Raw genomic sequence first — 20,748 nt, forward strand, 5'->3', positions numbered from 1 at the left:
ACACAGAAACGAACTATAAGATAACAGAAGAATGAGATAGATGAGCATAATTCCGAATTTTAAATAAATATTGTATTGACTGATTGATTGACTATTGGTTTTTGATGCCACATTACGCATGACTATATTATGATTCAAACCTGTTTTAATTGATAAAGGAAACCGGAGTACCCAAAGAGAAACACGTACTTCGACAGTAAACTAAATTAAGTCACCACGTTAGATGTGTGATGGTGATTGGGTGTTGTTGTTTAAAACCTTTAAATCAGGTATTGTTACTTGTAGTGTTTAATGGCAACATCATCTCAGAGCTGTGGTTTTTGTGGCATTCGTCAAATCACCAAAGCACACATAGTCTGGTGTACAGAATGTGACGAGGGATTATGTACAGAATGAAAAGAACATCACAGCTTGTTAAACCTTGATACCTTTTAATGAATATCAGATATTACCAGCTGATATACTCAAAATTACTCAGTACTGTACTAAACATGATAAAGAGTATCAAATGTATTGCCAAAAGCATGAATTTCCCTGCTGCGGCAAATGTGTCGTGGGAAACCATAAAGAATGCCGAGATTTAGTCGAATTATATGACGTTATTCACAATGTCAAAACCTCCAATGCCATGTGCGAAATAGAGGAAACATTAGTTGAAGTACTAGCAGAAAATCTACAGAAAAATTCGCCAAAATCAACAGGACAATCTGGCAAAATTCAAAGAAAGTAGAAATGGTATAGAAACAGAAATAAAGAATACCAGAATAAAGATCAACAACCATATCGACAAGCTACAAGAGGATTTAATTAAAAAAATCTATGCGGAAGAGGAAAAAGAAAACTCCAAAATTTGTCAGCTTTGTAAACATTAGAAAAGAAGGAAACAGAAATAGCAAAATGACAGAGAAACATTATGAACATCAAGCAACATGCAACGGACCTTCAAGTCTTTCTTTCAATGAAGCAAATAGTACGTCCTTAACAAAAATCAATTCCTTCAGTCGCTTGAAGAAGGCAGAAATTTCAATCAAACTTCTCTTTCATATAAGATCAACACCTCTATCGAGAATATCATGTCCGATATCATAAGTTTTGAAGAAGTGCGTACTGAGACTAAATCTTGCGATATAGTTCTGACTAGGAAAAAGGCCTAACAAGCCCAAATGATGGTACCGACTGTTCAATCAAGATCCATTGAAAATATTAGGTTAACAAAAGAACAGACCATCACGACTCAAGGAAACTCAATCTACGGATGTTGCATGTTGCCAGATGGTAGAATGGCATTTACTTCCTACTCGGAGTGTAAGGTAACTGTATTTTACATGAAAGGATTAAAAAAACTTTGAACTGAAGATGCCCTGTAACGCGTTCGATATAGTGTACAACAGAAAGGACAATACATTGGCTGTTACATCTGGTAGTTCGAGGGAACAATGTATTACAATTATTGACTTGGAGAAGAAACAAATCAAGAAAACAATTTTACTAAATTCGAACAGTTATGGAATTGCATTGAAAGATAACCGTTTAATTTATTCTGGTAACGACAGAGGTATACGAATGATCTATATAAACATCGAGTCTATAAGTGACATAGTCCGAGACATAATGCCCAGTCAATGTTACATTGCAACATTAAGGGACAACATATAACATACAAATAATGAAACAAGCACTGTGACATGTTATAATCTACAAGGTGAAATAAAATGGATATACCAAAAAAAGAACATTCTTCAGAGTCCTCGTGGCATTGATGCAGACAGTGATGGTAATGTGAATGTGGTAGGGAGCGAATCGAACAATGTTGTAGTTATCTGCTCTGGGATGGTCTTAATTTTCCTTTTTCACTTCATTATAGTAGAACAACGAATCAGTTGCTGGTTACGAACTGCAATAACACTGCATATTTGTTTGGTGCAGTTTAAACAAATATACAGTTAAAAATTCCCTCCGCTTATGTCAATCTGTGCAGTATTCATAAAACATGATTTAGAACAACTTTTTTGTAACGTTCTGGCAAAGATATAATATATAGTCTGTGTTGTAAATAGAATTATGCGTCAATTACATATAGTTATTAAGCTTATAATAGTTGATTTATGTATTGCCATTCTTATGAATTAAATGGTATGGAATCACTAATATTCATATAGATTAACAAAGTTCATTTTCACATACCTACCTCTAATCACGACAAGACTTAAAATCAAATTATCAAGAGTAAGAAACAGAAGTTGCCATGAAATACATTCAATGTAAATAAAACAAGGAGATGCCGTAGTTGGTAGAAGCTAAAGGTAATAGATTATTGATTTTACCAATGAACTACCACCAGCGCCAAATGCTCCAGATAAAAAAAATATTATACATGACAAAATACAACCACTGAAATACTTCCTTACTAAAGACAGGCACATGCATATGTAGCGAAATTAGACAAATGGAACAACAATAGACACATGGAATTGTAAAATCAGTTAATATAAATAGTTACAAAATTAATGATAACAACTGTATAAGACAACATGTAATAAATAGTCAAATAAAACATTACAACTTATCAAAAATACTGAAAGTTACTGTTACCAATTGGAATAACATTACCTGTTTATATGAAACCATGGTTTCCTATACTCTCATATGTGTGGCTGAACCGGAGAGTTGGTTTTGACCAGTATTTATTTGCATGTGTGAAATTGGGATTTTCATCTCTGAAACTACTGAACCATTTTAAGCTAAAGTTGAAATGAATGGTCAGTTAGTTTGTGAAAATTTGTTGACGGTTGGTATTCAATCATGGTTGCTTTTACTGATAATATCAAATATAAGATAAGAGCGGAGAAAAATACCGAAGGGACAATCAAACTCATAAGTCAAAAACAAGCTGACAACGATATATATATAAAAACAGAAAAAGACAAACAGACAAACAACAATGAATAAAACACAGAAAACTAAAGACCGAGCAACACAAAACCCACCAAAAACTTTGGGTAATCCCAGGTGCTCCACAAGGGTAAACAGGATGTGCTCTACATGTGACAGCCTTCGTGTCGCTCGTGTTAGTACAAACCTAATACACGCCTTGAAATAGCGTATCAATTTGGAGATATACACTCCGTATGCAGGCGCTGCTGGAATGTGGCTGCATAAAAATGGAAGGTCCACAATTGGGAAGATGAAATCATCTCTCTTGTCGATAAGTGTTGTTGTTGTCAACAGACTCTCATTGATAATTTCTAGATGTAATAAGGTATGAGAGTGATTGGTGGCCTTCGACTGTTTTCTGCTCTTTGGTCGGGTTGTTGTCTCTTTTACACATTTCCCATTTCCATTTTCAATTTTGTGGGAAGACTAATTCGTATCTATTGTATCCTTTATATGAAGTTCGATAAAGTTACATTCCATTGTAAAACCAATTAAATGTAATTCTATCCTCGTTAAGAAAAAATGTTTATACCAATATATGGTCAAATTACCCAGAATTTTTTACTTTCAACAGTTCTTTTCGGAATTTTTTATATCTGTGGATATGTCACGAATCCCGAACACATAGTTCTGAATCCGCGCTGACGTTGCTGTTACCTTCAAAAGCTTCGTGCTAAGGGCAGAAGCAGCAAATACTTATTTTAAATTTTATAGTTTGACCCGTGTGCTATTCTAACCCACGACCCCTCGCACTCGAGGCGAAAACCCCACCATCAGACCAGCTAGGTGGTTGTATTGTCATAGATGTAAAAACCATAAACTTGATTGACTGAATGATAATCATTTGGTTAACAGTAATTTAATTATTTCAGACCCTCTTGCAACAAAATTAACTAATACTAGGTTGTCTCAAAACAGTTCTCTGTGTAATTTTATAAAAATCAGCCCATCGGTTTTTTTTAATGAATTTTGTAAAATACGGTTGCACAGAAGGAGGAACTGGTTGCTGTTAAATCCTCAACATTATTATGCAAACAATCTAAACAATTCCGTTTCATTACGTTTTGTTCCATTTTCCGGATGACTATTGGTTTTTGTGGAACGGAACGGGTCAAAGCAAACCACATATTTCCTGTCTTGTTGATTTATCTTCTTTGTTTGTGTTCTGAATCATTATTGTTAAACTTAGTGAAAGTCAGATACCATTAGATTTTGAAAATTTTTGACCTGTCATTCCAAAGTTATGGATTTTGGACCATCAAATTAATGAAGTATACTAGTGTACATGTCATCACAGTGGATATAGGTACCCTTGGTCTGGTTCCCTGTTCATTGTCTAAGAAAAACAACATTACTGTACAAATACCAGCGTATATATAGTTTATTGATTAGTCAGCTGGACTCCTTGCACGAGGAGAATTCAACACTGTATTGGAACTTGATTAATGAACTACAGGAAAAACACGAAACACAAAAAAAAATGCGGAGTACCACCATCAATTTTGAAATCACATTTCCAAAAAGTTGTCACAACTGAAAGGTGAATTTCAAAGTAGATATACAGAGCTATGTGAAAAACTGAAACAGTTAGAAAACTCAAAATGTATCAACGAGTTGGACTCAGCTATCACAGAGTCTGAAATATCCAAAGTCATTTCACACTTAAAATGCAATAAATCATCAGGCTTGGATAACATTAGTAATAACATGATAAAGAATCGGCAGACATTTCTTTTAAAAAGTTTTCAACAGATGTTAAATACTTGTCTGTCTTCAGGTATATACCCAACATCATGGGCTGAAGGTTATATTAAACCAATCTTTGAATGCAACAATACAAGTGACCCTAACAATTATAGAGGAATAACAATAACAAGTGCAATTGGATAGCTTTTTAATAGAATTTTAAGTCTAAGACTGGACAAATTTCTTCAGGAACATAATATTATGCATGATAGTCATATTGGATTCACAAGGAAAGCCAGAAATGCAGATCATATGTTTATTTTAAACTGTCTTTTTATTAACAAATACTGTAATTCAAAAAAAAGAGACTGTTTGCCTGTTTTGTTGATTTTCAGAAGGCTTTTGATACTGTTATACATACAGGGATCAAAATTAAACTACTAGATATTGGGGTTGGATCTTATTTCTATAACATTGTTAAGAGTATGTATGAAATAAGCCAATCATGTGTCAAAATTAAAAATCAAGTAAGTGATTTGTTCCCATTAGATATCGGAGTGAAACAAGGTGACATTCTCAGTCCTGATTTATTCAAGATATTCATAAATGATTTGCCCAGATATTTGTCAGAGACTAGAGACCCAATTAATGTCAATGACAAAGATCTACATTGTTTAATGTATGCCGATGATATTGTTTTATTATCTACATCAGCCGAAGGACTACAAGAAAAGCTGAGAATACTTGATAAATTTTGCAAAGATTGGTGTCTCAATGTGAACACTAATAAGACAAAGGTTCTGATTTTCAACAAAACAGGCAGACATGTAAAACAAATATTCACATTTCAGAATATAAATCTGGAATTTGTTTCAAGATACAAATAAAAAAATACAAAACAACTATACAAGAAATCCCTGAAAGCTTATTCTAAATTAAGGAAAGATCTTTTATCACTTAATTCTAACATAAAAACAAGTATTGATGTTTTGTCCACACTGTAAAACAAATTTTATTATATGGTAGCGAAATATTGGGGATGTTTAATTCTCTTTCCTCTAAATGTTAAAAGGAAGATATATCTTTTGTAAAATTATATTCAGGTTTACCATGTGAGAAACTTCATATAAAATTTTGTAAATCTATACTTTGGGTTTCTGTAACAAGCTCTTTTTTACAGAGCTGGGTTGTTAGCCCAACGTCCAACCTCCGCTCCGGTGGACCGGGTTTGCTCTCTGGGTAGTCCTTCCCGTAGATGATTGAATTACCCTGCTAACGGATTACATCTGTCCGGATTTCTTTCTGGGTTGTCTCCCATAGCCTTTGACTTTCACGGTCACCCACAAGGCAGTGGGGCTATTTACCGATAGCTGGGGGTTTGGTTTGCAGGCACCAGGGCATATCCGCTCACCGGTGGGCTTAGCATGCTTTGCATCTAGGGGCCAAACCTCCTCCGAGACTTTGTGGTTTTGCCTGGGGCCATGAGGCGACCAGTTTCCATCTATCACCTCGTGGAGGATCCCATATCTGGGCCACATATGTCTTACTGCATGAGAGGCTGTAACTGGCAGGAAAGACTTACACACACTCGGTTCTCCTTTTCACAGCAAGCTGCTAGCCAGTGATGAATGCTGAAAGCGAGAGTGACAAGCACAGACACAACAACACACATACAGGTGCGCATCACACAGTCATTTGAGGCCTTATGCGACTTCTGGAACGGATAGAATTAAGGTTACGGTTAAGGTAAGGATACTTTGGGTATACAAGAAAACAACAAATGCTGCAGTCTTGGAAGATTTCCAATATATTTTGATATTATTAAAGGAATGTAATTGTACTGGTATAGATTCGAGAATTTATGTAATAATTTTCCTCTATTAAAAGAGGCATATACACAATCACAGACACTACATCAGATGAATAAAACATCATAGTATAGTTCTTCTTAATTTAATATGTTCTCATGTCCGGGTCAGTTTCCCAATTCTATAACTCATTTTGACCAATATATATATAAATACCCTTAGCCACATCACAAGAAAAATAATTGGTGCCGATATTTGTTAGTTAAAAATCTAAATCGTGCACCCAAAGTGTTCCTCTACTAATTTTGAGTTCTAGTGCCTATCCATTTTTTTTTAATTTTTTTTTTCCAAGGTGGAAAAGTAGCTTAAATTTCCTTGGACTAGTAAAAATTTTTAAGTTAAAAAAAAAATGTAGAATCTATTCTTTCAAATAAATCATTTTTCAATAGTTCCTAGTATAATTCAATCTTCTTGCTGATCATATTCACTGTTCTCACTATCTTCTTATCTCTTATAGTTCCCAAATTAATAACAAACTAACAAAAAAGGGAGACATATCGATTCTAGATTCCATTGACGGCGTGAACATTTAGGCATTTAGGTGGGGGGTTTTTTTAGCGGTTTTTTTTCCTGATAAATTGACATAGTTTGTTATACAGTTACCGTTCAGATTAAGTCTGGGTTAAAGTTTTTCGGTCATTAATACCTTTGTCAAACATTCATGGAAGTTTATAAAATTTGAAGCTGTACAAAGTCAGGAATATGACAGTTGTTATCCATTCATTTGTTGTGTTTGAGCTTTTGATTTTGATTATGGACTTTCCGTTTTGAATTTTCCTCGGAGTTCGGTATTTTCTATACTTTACTTTTTATGACCTAAAGACAGTATCCAGAGCAAAATTTCCCGTATTTAACTTATAACTGTACTTAGTTCTTTACAGCTATGTCAAACCTTTATAGATTTTTTTTTAACATTTTAATGATTAAGAGATAATGTCTGAAGCAAATCCTTTTAGTATTTTTTCTGATAGATGGGCTTCGTTTTTTTTTCATTTAACATTTACATACAGTCTCACTGTCTGGGATTAAATGCGTTGACATGATACATTTGTAAACCTTCATTGACTGTTAAGAAACTTGGACAGAAGCTAATCTTCAAGACGAAAACAGCGTCTTAACAAAACGATTGATTTTTTTTAGATTCTGTATTTTACTGATTAATGAACTCACTCTTAAGTCAACATAACACTAACAGCAGACATCGAAGGCGAGACATAGGGTTCTGTGGAATCTCTTATGAATTTTTGATAAAACATATGCACATGGAATTCGGTATGTATTTTTGTTATTTTAAATTTATTAAAAGGGTTGATGTAACGGATGTTTTCACTACATAGAAAACAAAAGGCCGAGCTACACATTTCTCCCTTTTAATACGATGAAGTTCTCCTGTGCTTCAGAAATGTAAGCAAAACTAGATATATCCACAATGATTAAGGGTTTATAGATGTAAAAGAAGAGTGCCAATGAGACAACTCTCCATCCAAGTCACAATTTGTAAAAGTAAACCATCATATAGGTCAAAGTACGGCCTTCAACACGGAGCCTTGGCTTACACAGAACAGTAAGCTATAAAGGGCCCCAAAAATTACTTGTGTAAAACAATTCAAACAGGAAAACCAACAGTCTAATCTATATAAAAAACGAGATACGAGAAACACTAATGTTTAGTACAATCCTATCGTACTTGTATAAATGTAGATTAAATTTTAAAATTCCCGGCTTTTATCAACTTTTTAAATCAGTCATGTGATTAATAATCTTCCTTGGAAACCAGACAGGGAATGAATATTTCAAACTAAAAGGTAATTTTTAGGATTTTATCGATATTTCAAAGATTAATTCTACTTTAGTTATTATTTCCATTCTCGCTAATATACTTATGACCTAATTACGTTAAAATTTGTAAATGTTTGCTATTTAACTTTCGTTCTGGGCTTGGCCATAATATATATTTATCCTAATTTATGTTATGGCCTATTTCTATGTCAAGATATTGTTTTCGTTCATAATATCTTTGTTATCTACACGAGTTTGTACAGTATTAAACAAACTATTGGAACTTCATATATACATGTTCACGGGCCCATTCATTTAGCAGGTAAAGGAAACGAAACTGTATTTGGTATATGTATCACTGATGTCAGTACACAGTTAAACATGTTAAAGGTTCTCATATATTTATACCAAATGTACAACCCAAAACACAAAAAGGAAGTCGAATCACGTTAGTTTACTCATTTAACATCTCCTTTCTCTTAAAAATGAAATGGTTGTAATGTTCCCTCGACAAAATGTCAAGATGCATATTATTTACCCTGTCCGTCCGTCCGTCCGTATATATATACATTTCCTCCTATAGGTTTTGAGCCACAGCTTCAATATCATTTTATTGGTTGTACACTTAATGGAAGTGCTCATATCCACAGGATTGTTTTTTTGTTTTCAAATATTTTCAAAATGCCAGGTGGTTTTTTTTAAACGCAGAATAAAAATAAAAGATACACAGTATTAAATGTATAATTTCGTATGATCAAGTGGGTGCATCATTCGTGTCTAACAGACAGTGGTGCAATTTCAGGTTGTCCTTCAACATCAAATCTAAAGTATGTGGAACTATACTCATGCATATGGCAGGATAGAAAGGGTGGGCATCGCCCATATCAAGGATTTGTATAGTAAGACTTCTTACTATACAAATCCTTGCCCATATCTAGTTTTTTTTAATTGTATTAACCAAGGATTTGTATAGTACTATCCTTGTTTTAACATCTAATAACTATAAAAAAAAGTGTCAAGAACCGTAACTCTCTATCTTTATTGTGTATAAATACAAATAAATACAAATAAGTACCTACTAACCAATACAAGTTGTTATTTACTTTCTTTTTTTTGTAATAATACAAAAAAACGAAATTGAGTTTTTTTTTTATGTTTAAAAAGTTTATATATTTGTTCTGCTTAATTGTACTGTGACATGCGAGCAAGTTTTGAGGTGTAATAAGTTGATCATTATATTTATTTGTAATTGATTAACAATAAATATATGAACATAATCTAACTAATATTTTCGATATGATGATTGATGGAAATAGCTGGCTAGTATTAGTCTCAAATCAACACTAATTATGTGTAGCCGCTAACCTAATACGATAATTACAGTGTTTCAAACGAACAATCGCTGTGTTTGAGCCCCGTGAAGATTAACTTCGTATTTAAAACAAATCTAAACTGAATGTCTTGATAAACATTTCCACTATCTATTATAAAAGTTAAATGTCGATTTTATCAATTTAAAATATGTGACACTGGACTCTACACAAGCTGCATAGGAAACCGAAGTACCTCACAGCACTTCTATTTCAAAACTTAATTAAGCCATTATTTCTTTTTATGTTGGTGGTTGATGGTGGTGCTGTTGTTAACTTTCAAATCAGATATTGTTATTTGTAGTTTGTGTTTAATGGCGACAGCTACTAAGAGCTGTGGTGTTTGTGAACTCCGTCACATCACAAAACCATCCATAGTCTGGTGTACAGAATGTGACGAGGGCCTGTGTACAGAATGCAACCAACATCATAGCTTGTCTAAGTCGTCGAGAAGTCATTGCGTGATACCCATTACTGATTACCAGAAATTACCAGCTGATATACTTAGAATTTCTCAGTACTGTAGCAAACATGATAAAAAGTATCAAATGTATTGCCAGAAGCATGAATTTCCCTGCTGCAGCAAATGTATCGTGGAAAGCCATAACGAATGCCGAGATTTCGTCGAATTAGATGACGTCATTCACAATGTCAAAACCTCCAATGCCATGTGCGAAATAGAGGAAACATTAGTTGAAGTTGCAGAAAATCTACAGAAAATTCGTCAGCATCAACAGGACAATCTGACGACATTTAAAGAAAGTAGAAAGGAAATTGAAAAAGAAATAAAGAAGACCAGAATAAAGATCAACAACCATCTTGACAAACTACAAGAGGATTTAATGAAACAACTATATGCAGTAGAAGAAAAAGAAAACTCGAGAATTTGTCAGTTATTATCATCATTAGAAAAGAAAGAAAAGGAAATAGCAGAATGCCAAAGAAACATTATGAACATGAAGCAACATGCAACGGACCTTCAAGTGTTTCTTTCAATGAAAAAAATAGAGGAGGACGTCTATAGCAAAAATAAATTCCTGCAATCGCTTGAAGAAGGCAGGAGTTTCAAGCAAACTTCTCTTTCATATAAGACCAACATCTTTATCAGGAATATCATGTCCGATATCTTAAGTTTTGGAGAAGTGCGTATTGAGGCTAAAACTTGCGATATTGTTCTGATTAGTAAAAAGGCCAAACAGGCCCAAATGATGATACCGACCGTTCAATCAAGATCCCTTGAAAATATAACACTAATTATACAAAAGACATTCAACACTCAAGGAAACTCAATCTACGGATGTTGCATGCTGTCGGATGGTAGATTGGCATTTACTTACTACTGGGATTGTAAGGTAATTATATTTAACATGAACGGATTAAACGACTTTGAAGTGAAGATGCCTTGTGAAGCGTTTGATATAGTGTACATCAGTGAGGACAATACATTGGCTGTCACATCTGGTAGTTCCGATAAGAAGTGTATCACCATTATAGACTTGGAGAAGAAACAAATCAAGAAAACAATTTCACTGGATTCAAATAATTACATGTATGGCATTGCATTGAAAGAGAACCGATTGATTTATTCCGGTTACGACAGAGGAATACGAATGATCAATCTGTACAACGAGTCTATTAGTGACATAGTTCGGGACGAGATGCCCTGTGAATGTTACATTGCAATATTTAGGGACAATATATATCATACAAACAATGAAACAAACACTGTCACATGTTACAGACTACAAGGTGAAATACAATGGGTATTCAAAAATGAAAGAGTTCTGAGGTATCCTCGGGATATTGATGTAGATATTGATGGTAATGTGTACGTGGTGGGGTTCTCGTCGAACAATGTGGTAGTTATCTCCAATGATGGACAACGACATAGAGAAATACTGACAAAAAGTTATGGTCTTATTAATCCTACTTCAATTCAGTATAGTGGTCCAAAGAATCAGTTGCTAGTCGCGAACTTGAGTGGCAAGGCTCATTTGTTTAATATTTATTAGACAAAATTCACAGTTAAAACTTCTCTCCCTTTAGGTCATTATGTACAGTGTTTATAATTTATATAGGATTTCGGAAACCTATTTTGTAAATATAAGCTGTTTTTTAATATTTAGTGTTCATTTGAAACAAAATAATGTATCAATGAAATATAGTTTTTGGGCTAATAACAACAGTGCCTCATATGCCCGAAGAGTATACTTACGTTAATATTAATTGATATTTCTTTGTTTACCCCCGCGCGTATCGTTGGATATAATATTAATATCAATTACTATAATATTCAACGATACGCGCTGCGGTAAAGACAGAAATATTCTGTGTCTCTCCGTCTGTGCATCCGATCGTCCTTCTGTTCTTGTTAGCGCTGCCACATGAACAATTCTTGCCAGATTTAAATAAATCTATATCAGTAATATTTTGACATGTTCGAAAATCAAAGCTGATGAACTGTTTGTAAAGGAGTTTTTTCAAAATAAAAATCATATTTGAAGTTGTAAATGCTCTCTCGCCTACTTATCTTGTAGGATTTTTATCAGATTTTTATGTTTATATTAGCAATGTCTAAGACCAGTTCTTAAAGACGGGTAGATAAACTTTTTAAAAGAAAGTATGTCCTTATATTGAAAGTTGTATTGTAAGCACTCTCAAATCTACATGTGTTGTCATAATTTAAGGAAATGTATATCATGTATATGAAAGGTAATTCTGCATCATTTTGGACAAACGCCAAACTTATTTTTTACAGGAATTATTACCCTTCAATGTGTAAATTCTTTGAAAAATTATATTGTTAACACTCTTCTGTCTCCTTTTCTTGTTAATTTTGTTTTGCAATTCAGAGTAAAGCTTTATATTAGCAAGCAATAATTGTTTCAATCTGATTAAAATACAAATCCGGTTTGTCCAAGCTTTGCTTGCAAGGATCGGATACGCTTCACTCTTCGTTCTGTAGACATTCCGGGATCCTCTAGTTTGGTTGGATTAATACACACCTTCAAAAATTTAAGGCTAAAATTTTATTGGCTGATGTAATAATTACCAGAACAGAAAGTTAAACGGATTATTTTCAGATCCTTGTACGCAAAGCTAAGACACATGGGTCAGATCCTTGTTAGCAAAGCTAAGACACAGGAGTCAGATCCTTGTTCGCAAAGCTAAGACACATGAGTTAGATCCTTGTTAGCAAAGCTAAAACACATGAGTCAGATCCTTGTTAGCAAAGCTAAGACACATGAGTCAGATCCTTGTTTGCAAAGCTAAGACACAGGATCCAAATCCTTGTTCACAAAGCTACGACACAGGAGTCAGATCCTTGTTAGCAAAGCTTAAACACAGGAGTCAGATCCTTGTTCGCAAAGCTAAGACACATGAGTCAGATCCTTGTTAGCAAAGCTAAGACACAGGAGTCAGATCCTTGTTAGCAAAGCTAAGACACATGAGTCAGATCCTTGTTCGCAAAGCTTAGACACAGGATTCAGATCTTGTTCGCAAAGCTAAGACACAGGAGTCAGATCCTTGTTCGCAAAGCTAAGACACAGGAGTCAGATCCTTGTTAGCAAAGCTAAGACACATGATTCAGATCCTTGTTCGCAAAGCTAAAACACAGGATTCAGATCCTTGTTCGCAAAGCTAAGACACAGGAGTCAGATCCTTGTTCGCAAAGCTAAGACACAGAAGTCAGATCCTTGTTAGCAAAGCTAAGACACATGAGTCAGATCCTTGTAAGCAATGCTAAGACACAGGATCGGTATTTTTAATCAGAATACTCTGTGTCGATAATCTTTTCTTACAGGAGTTATGGCCCTCTTGAAATTTGAAATTCTGTAGAAAATTGCATCATAAGTGATCCCATGCCTTCATTTCTTGTATGATATTATGAAAAAAATATAAAATACCCAAAAATATATATTATTACAGTACCCCTATTGCTATGTTTCATTGTCCGTCCTTCAGTGCTACTAAACAGAATTACTTCATATTTGGTCAGCAGCTTTGCAGTAATGAGTTGCAATTATTGGATCTGTCAGACACATTCTTGCTGTTTTTCCAAACTTTATAATTCGACTGTAGATATGCTTAGAGAAATCTGCGTGCCTGTTATTTTATTTCCATTAACATATACTATATCGATCGACGTGAAACGTGAACATGCTGTTCTTTTATTGCGATATATTTATGTTACAAATTACATTAGACATGAATTTATAAAAAGATTAGTCGTTGGCAACATTCTTCTCTGAAATATATTATGGTTGCGACAGGTCTAATATATACATTTTTTGTACATTGTGTATTGTTATCTTATAAATTTCATAGTATGGGAAATATGAAAGCCAGACACGCGTTTCGTCTACATAAGACTCATCAGTGACGCTCGAGTCAAAACAATTAAACGACCAAATCAAGTAGGAAGTTAAAAGCATTGATGACCCAAAATTTCGCAGGTCTTACATTATTATATCACATTTAAGAAACATAGCATTTTTTAATATGTAGGGACAGTCATTTTGTGTACGTTATTTAATAGTTGACATACACATTCAAACGTTAGTACGAATTGATATTAAAACTTGATGATGTATTTCAAGGGAATGCATGCCCAACATTTTATACCTATTTAATTACAAAAATATACAAGAACATGACGAAGTTAGTCTTTTTTTGCGAGAGAAAAAAAGATTAGAGAATAACGGGGTGTTAAAAATATAAAGAATAGGAAATAATGGGAAACAAAGATAAAACCATGAGAAAAAGTTCTAAATATAAAGGAAGTACACCACTAAGTCATGGCCCATTGCTTTCTATGTTAAACTTCAATTTCGAGCAAACACAGTTCTTTTGTTTTAAGTTCAAATAAAGTGACAATCATTGCATGTCAAAGCAACACTTTATGGTGTCTTGTACTGAAAAAAATCAACATACCTTTAATGGCATATAAGAAAGAACTGGTTCCCGGAACTACGGATGTACCAAAACAGGTACTTCAGATCTGACAAACAGGGAAAATGTACCATCTTTATAAAATTTGGGTGCAGTTATTTTAATATTCAAAATTATAAGTCAAAAACTGTTCTACAATGATCACCAGTCATTCAGCTTTCATTTGATACAAATAATACCTAAATATTCTGCATATTTTTAAAGTTACACTCATGCGTATGAACTATTTTGTGTGAAATATGTACTACTTTCGTACTTGCTTTCTGGCCGGGCCCAATTGTATGTGCTTTCTGGCCGGGCCAAATTAGTGGTGTTACACCTAAAGAACAAGGAAATAAACTACAACCTTTCCAGACCCCATGTATGACAAAAACAACCACTTACGTGATTCGTGACTTGAAACAGGCACATGAAAAAGTCGAGGTTATTCATATATATCTCAACCTTTAAATGTCGCCCAATGGAATAAACAATACGTTCATGTAAACATAAAATCAGTACAGTCATTAGAAAATGACGTAAATCGATGATAACGGTCGTATAAAACAATATGTAATAGATATCAAAAGCTCACGTAAAAATAATACAGTAATACACTATATCGTATCAAAGAATGATCACAGTAACCTGTTAAAAAACCGTTAAAATATTTTCTAGTTTTCATGATTAAAACTCCTATAAGCAGTCACCTGACTATTCCAGTTATTGACTTGAAACTTTATACAGCAAATAATCAACTGTCATTTATAGACTTTGGCTCTTCCTTTTTGTTTAAATGGTATATAAACTTTTTTGACATTAAATTTGTATGGTAAGTAATGTTTTCTTCTTATCACTAATTAACGAGACCAGACTTGTTTGTAAATCTTGTCTAGCTGATAATTTTCATACTTAAATTTTCTTTCTGTCAACTAGTTTTAAAGAGGATAGCAAACAAAAAACAACTGCGAAATTTGCTTAGAATTGAAATATTCAGAGGCAATAACCACCAAATGAGTTGTCCTTAGAAACTTTCAATGTCAATGTATCTTGTCTCGCTAATCATTTTCACCTGGTTATTTGACTGGTTAAGATTTTGAGATACAAGGCAAACCTAGCACGTGGTTTTCACCGGAAAACGTTTGGTTTGTTTTATCCAGAAATAATGAAATAGACGAAAACATGTATGAAAAAGCAAAGTCGAAGAAATTTAAAAATATGCAGAATGATTACGTTTATTTTTAATACACCCCTATCTAACATGTAGATTAAATTTAAACATTCCAGCATTTATCAATTTCAAATCAGTCACTTTATTGATAACCTTCTTGATAAATCAGGCGGTCGGGAATGAATATTGAATATTGAAAGGTAATTTTTAAAGATTAAATCGATACTTCCTATATTAATTCTTAAGTTACGTTTCTATTCTTTCAAATATACGTATGATCTAAATTCGTGAAATTTGTAAAAGTTTATCATTTTATGGTTCGTTCTGGGCTGGGACTCAATATTTATTTATCTTCATTTATGTTATGTACCTGTTATAGGACAAAATATTATCTGTATTTATAATGTCTTAGATTTGATTAGTACTATACCAATTCTAGAAGCTAAATATATATATTATATATATGTACATGTTCATGTCCAGAAACGATACTGTATTTGGTGTATATAACTCTGCTATCAATAAACAAGTAAATTGTCTCACAGACCCCCCCCCCCTTCCGAAAAATAAAAAAAAAGTTGAAATGGCGTAGATATAACCATTTAACATATTAGTTCAACCGATTTTTTTCATTTTTTTTCCTTTTTGTTAAAAGAAAATAAGGAAATTAAAAGTATTTCATGTATAAAATTGTACTGTGTCATGCGATTCCGTTTGGTGTGTTATAATTTGATAATTATATGTTTTGTCTAAACAATTTACAAGAAATATATCAACATAATCCAACTAACACTACAATTTATAATTTTAATTAGAGGGAACCTCTGACATGTGACTGTTCCCACTCGCCATACAAGTACAGCCCCTCTGGTCATGTTATTACTGGGAATCTAAACATAATTCAACATGAAAATCTCCGAAAGGTGATTTCTCGTGGTCCCAAGTTTAGAGAACCCCAACACATCAATTGGAATCATAACTTCAAAATAATTATAGATTCCATTGAGGACTATGCCAGGTCATGGGCTAAACGAGAAGAAGTTCAACTGGACACTTTGTCACAATGGGTCAAAACAATCAGGTCTCTGATAAAACGTCGCATTCATAAGTTGAAATACTGTGTGAATGATCGACCTGGGTCCATTTTCAGTGGCAGAGAGGCTGTAAACTGTCTATCATCTCTTCAAGATAAGTATGTTGTTGTTCCTGCGGACAAAGCTTCAAATAATATTGTCTTTATATGTAAATCGTATTACTACGATTAGGAATAAATGAGCACTCAGGTAATCCCACATACAAAAGAATATCATTTGACAAGGATGAGATTTCGGCGAATCATAAGTCCTTCATAGCTTCTATGAACATTGCATTGAACAACAAATCGGAGGACTTACCGTGTTTGTATTGGATACCTAAACTTCACAAAATTCCGTACAAACAACGGTACATTGCCGGCTCATCTGCATGTTCTACTAAAGAATTGTCCATTAGATTGACTAAAATTCTGTCCGCAGTTAAAGAGGGTCTTCAGATATACTGTGAAACTGTTTACTCGCGTAGTGGTATTAACCATATGTGGATTCTTAAAAACTCTAAAGAACTTCTGGATAATTTTAAATCTCGGTCTTTTTCTGAAATTAGCTCTATCAAAACTTTTGATTTTTCAACCTTGTATACAACCATTCCCCATGTGAAATTGAAAAACCGTCTAAAAGAAATAATCCACAATGCTTTTCATCATAAAAATGGTAGCATACGCTATAAATTTATCACTTTGGGATACCATAAGGCATATTTTGTTAATAAGGAACAAAAGGGTAAAATATACTACACAGAGGAACAAGTGATCAGTATGCTGGAGTTTCTTATTGACAACATATTTGTTGAATTTGGAGGTAGACTTTTTCAACAAATTGTCGGCATTCCTATGGAAACGAACTATGCGCCTCTCCTTGTCGACCTCTTCTTATTTTCATATGAATCAGAGTTCCTTCAGACACTTGTCAAAAACAAGAAGATCAAAGAAGCCAGGTTATTTAATTTCACTTTCAGATATATTGATGATGTTCTTTCCATTAACAATCCGAACTTTTCTGATTGGGTTCCATTAATATACCCACCAGAACTAGAAATTAAAGAGACAACAGACACGGCTTCCTCCGCCTCATTTTTAGACTTTTACCTCGAATTTGACATACACAGTCATCTCAGTACCAGAATTTATGAAAAACGAGACGATTTTAATTTTGAAATTATCAATTTTCCCCACCTTAGTAGTAATATACCAACTTCACCTGCATATGGAATATACATTGTCACGTAAAGTAGATATAACAAAAGAACAGACTTAACAGTAAAAGTAATAATAATAAATAAAATAATTGTGCGGTTCAAAGTATGACGGGATACATAAGTACAGAGTCATGTCAAATGTATATCATAAAAAAACAGACTTAACAGAAAAAGTAGTATTAATGAATAAAATAGTTTTGTCATTCAAAGTATGACAAGATCCGTAAGTAAAAGTTATATTAATAAATGAAATAATTTTGTCGTTCAAAGTATGATGTTTTACATAAGCACAATCTCACATCAAATGAATATCTCAAAAAACTGACTTAACATTAAAGTAATATTAATCAAGACAAATAAAAGAATACTATAACACGTAATTAAGAAGATAACCAACGTCAGTACGCAAAATCTATACTTCAAGACCATCTTGTATTATTTGTGTGGTAGCTTCCGATGAACTTTTTTAGAAAAAGGATAAGACGTTCTTTGACATACCCCTGGTTCATCAACTTTCTGCTCAGACACTGGTGACGTTTTACAAAGTCTGAATAGGAGCTGCAAGCTCTTGAATACCGAATGAGTTGGCTCTGCATTTATGTATGCCGTCATACTTTGAACGACAAAATTATTTTATGTCTTCCTGTGCGAATTTCAAAAAATTTCAAAAATTTTACACCAGTAATGAAAACCTTCCATCCTTTATTGGTAGACTTTAAATAGATAAATCGTATAAGATAGGCAAAATGAGGATGTTAAATTTCATGTATGCCTTTTTGTGCTTCTTCGTTACATTTGTTGTTTTTATAGTGATTACGATGATAACATAATGTGGACTGCTGTACCCCTATTTTTGACATTTCACTCTTTGAGTATGTTTGTTTTGATCACACATCGTTGACAATGTAATGGAATTTGATGCGACTGTCATATAAGTGAGAGGTTTAGCTAGCTATAAAACCAGGTTCAATCCACCATTTTCTACATTAGAAAATGCCTGTACCAAGTCAGGAATATGACAGTTGTTATCCATTCGTTTGATGTGTTTGGACTTTTGATTTTGCCTTTTGATTTTGAACTTTCCTTTTTGAATTTTCCTCGGAGTTCAGTATTTTTGTGTTTTTAATTTTTATATGATCAATGGAAATGACTGAGTTGTTTTAGTCAACAGTCATGATTAATTAGAATTTATCCTCTAACTCAATATGATAAATAGCTGCACGTTTCAAACGAACAATTGATGTTTGTAAAACCTAAAGATAATGTACTTTATGTTTAAAGCAAATCGAAACTGAATTTCTTGATTTGAAATAAATTTCAATTACCCTATTTTACAATTTCGATTATTTGACTATTGGAACGGTTTCCATTTGGGAATTTGTACTGTTGATTGATTAATTATTGGTGTTAAACGCCACTTTCGCCACTCGGCTAACTTATAGCGGTCAGTTTTTATTTGTAAAGGAGACCGGAGTTCCCGGTTATAACCAACGACCTCCGACAGGCAAAATAAATTAAGCCATGCAGGTTGATGTTGGTGGTTGATAGGGTGCTGTTGTTTTAAACTTTTACATAAAACTATTGTTATGACTGATCTTTTTTTATATTAATTTTAAGCTTGTGTTTAATGGCGACGTCATTTCAAAACTGTGGTGTATGTGAACTCCGTCACATCACAAATCCATCCATTGTCTGGTGTACAGAATGTGACGAGGGACTATGTACAGAATGCCAGGAACATCATAGTTTATCTAAGGCATCTAGGAGGCACAGTGTGATACCGATTACCGGTTACCAGAAATTACCAACTAATCTTCTGAAAGTTACTCAGTACTGTAGCAAACACAATGAAAAGTATCAAATTTATTGCCAGATGCATGAAAGTCCCTGCTGCAGCAAGTGTATTGTTGAGGACCATAAAGATTGCCAGGATATCGTCAATTTAGATGACGTCATTCATAATGTCAAAACCTCCAATGCCCTACTCGAGATAGAGGACACATTAGTTGAAGCAGCAGAAAATATACAGAAAATTCGCCAGCACCAACAGGACAATCTGTCGACTTTATATGAAAAGAGAAAGGAAATTGAAAATGAAATAAAGAATATTAGAATAAAGATCAACAGTCATCTCGATAAACTACAAGAAGATTTATTGAAACAACTCTATTCGATCGAAGAAAAAGAAAACTTGAAAATTTGTCAGTTATTGTCAACATTAGAAAACAAAGAAAAAGAAATAAAAGAATACCAAAGAAATATTATGAACATCAAGCAACAAGCAACAGACCTTCAAGTGTTTCTTTCCATGAAGCAAATAAAAGAAGGCGTCTATAGCAAAGGTATATTTCTGCACTCGATTATAGAAGGCGAGGAGGGACATTGTTTTTCATATGAGATCAACCCCTCTATCCAGAATATCATGTCCGATATCGAAAGTTTCGGAGAGGTGAATATTGAAGCTAAACCTTGCGATATAGTTCTCTGACCAAAAAAAAAGGCTAAACAAGCCCAAGTGATGGTACCACAATTAACCGTTCAATCAAGATCCATTAGAAATATAAAGCTAACGATACACAAGATCATTAACACTAAAGAAAATGTCTTCAGCTGTTGCATACTACCGGATGATAGAACGGTGTTTACTTTCTTCATTGAATCGACAGTAAAGGTATTCAACAATAAAGGATTAAAAGGCTTTAAGGTGAAGATGCCG

At 33.6% G+C, this 20,748-nt stretch overlaps 1 long non-coding RNA gene across 1 annotated transcript; it reads left to right on the plus strand.

Annotated features, from left to right (window-relative positions):
- Positions 1-15,866: 15,866 nt before the first annotated feature.
- On the plus strand, positions 15,867-20,206 carry LOC143083474 (uncharacterized). Its single transcript, XR_012980725.1, has 2 exons — positions 15,867-15,940; positions 19,650-20,206. It is a non-coding gene; the product is annotated as an uncharacterized LOC143083474 (long non-coding RNA).
- Positions 20,207-20,748: the final 542 nt, after the last annotated feature.

The sequence above is a fragment of the Mytilus galloprovincialis genome, chromosome 7 (genome assembly GCF_965363235.1).
Source record: "Mytilus galloprovincialis chromosome 7, xbMytGall1.hap1.1, whole genome shotgun sequence".
NCBI lineage: Eukaryota > Metazoa > Mollusca > Bivalvia > Mytilida > Mytilidae > Mytilus > Mytilus galloprovincialis.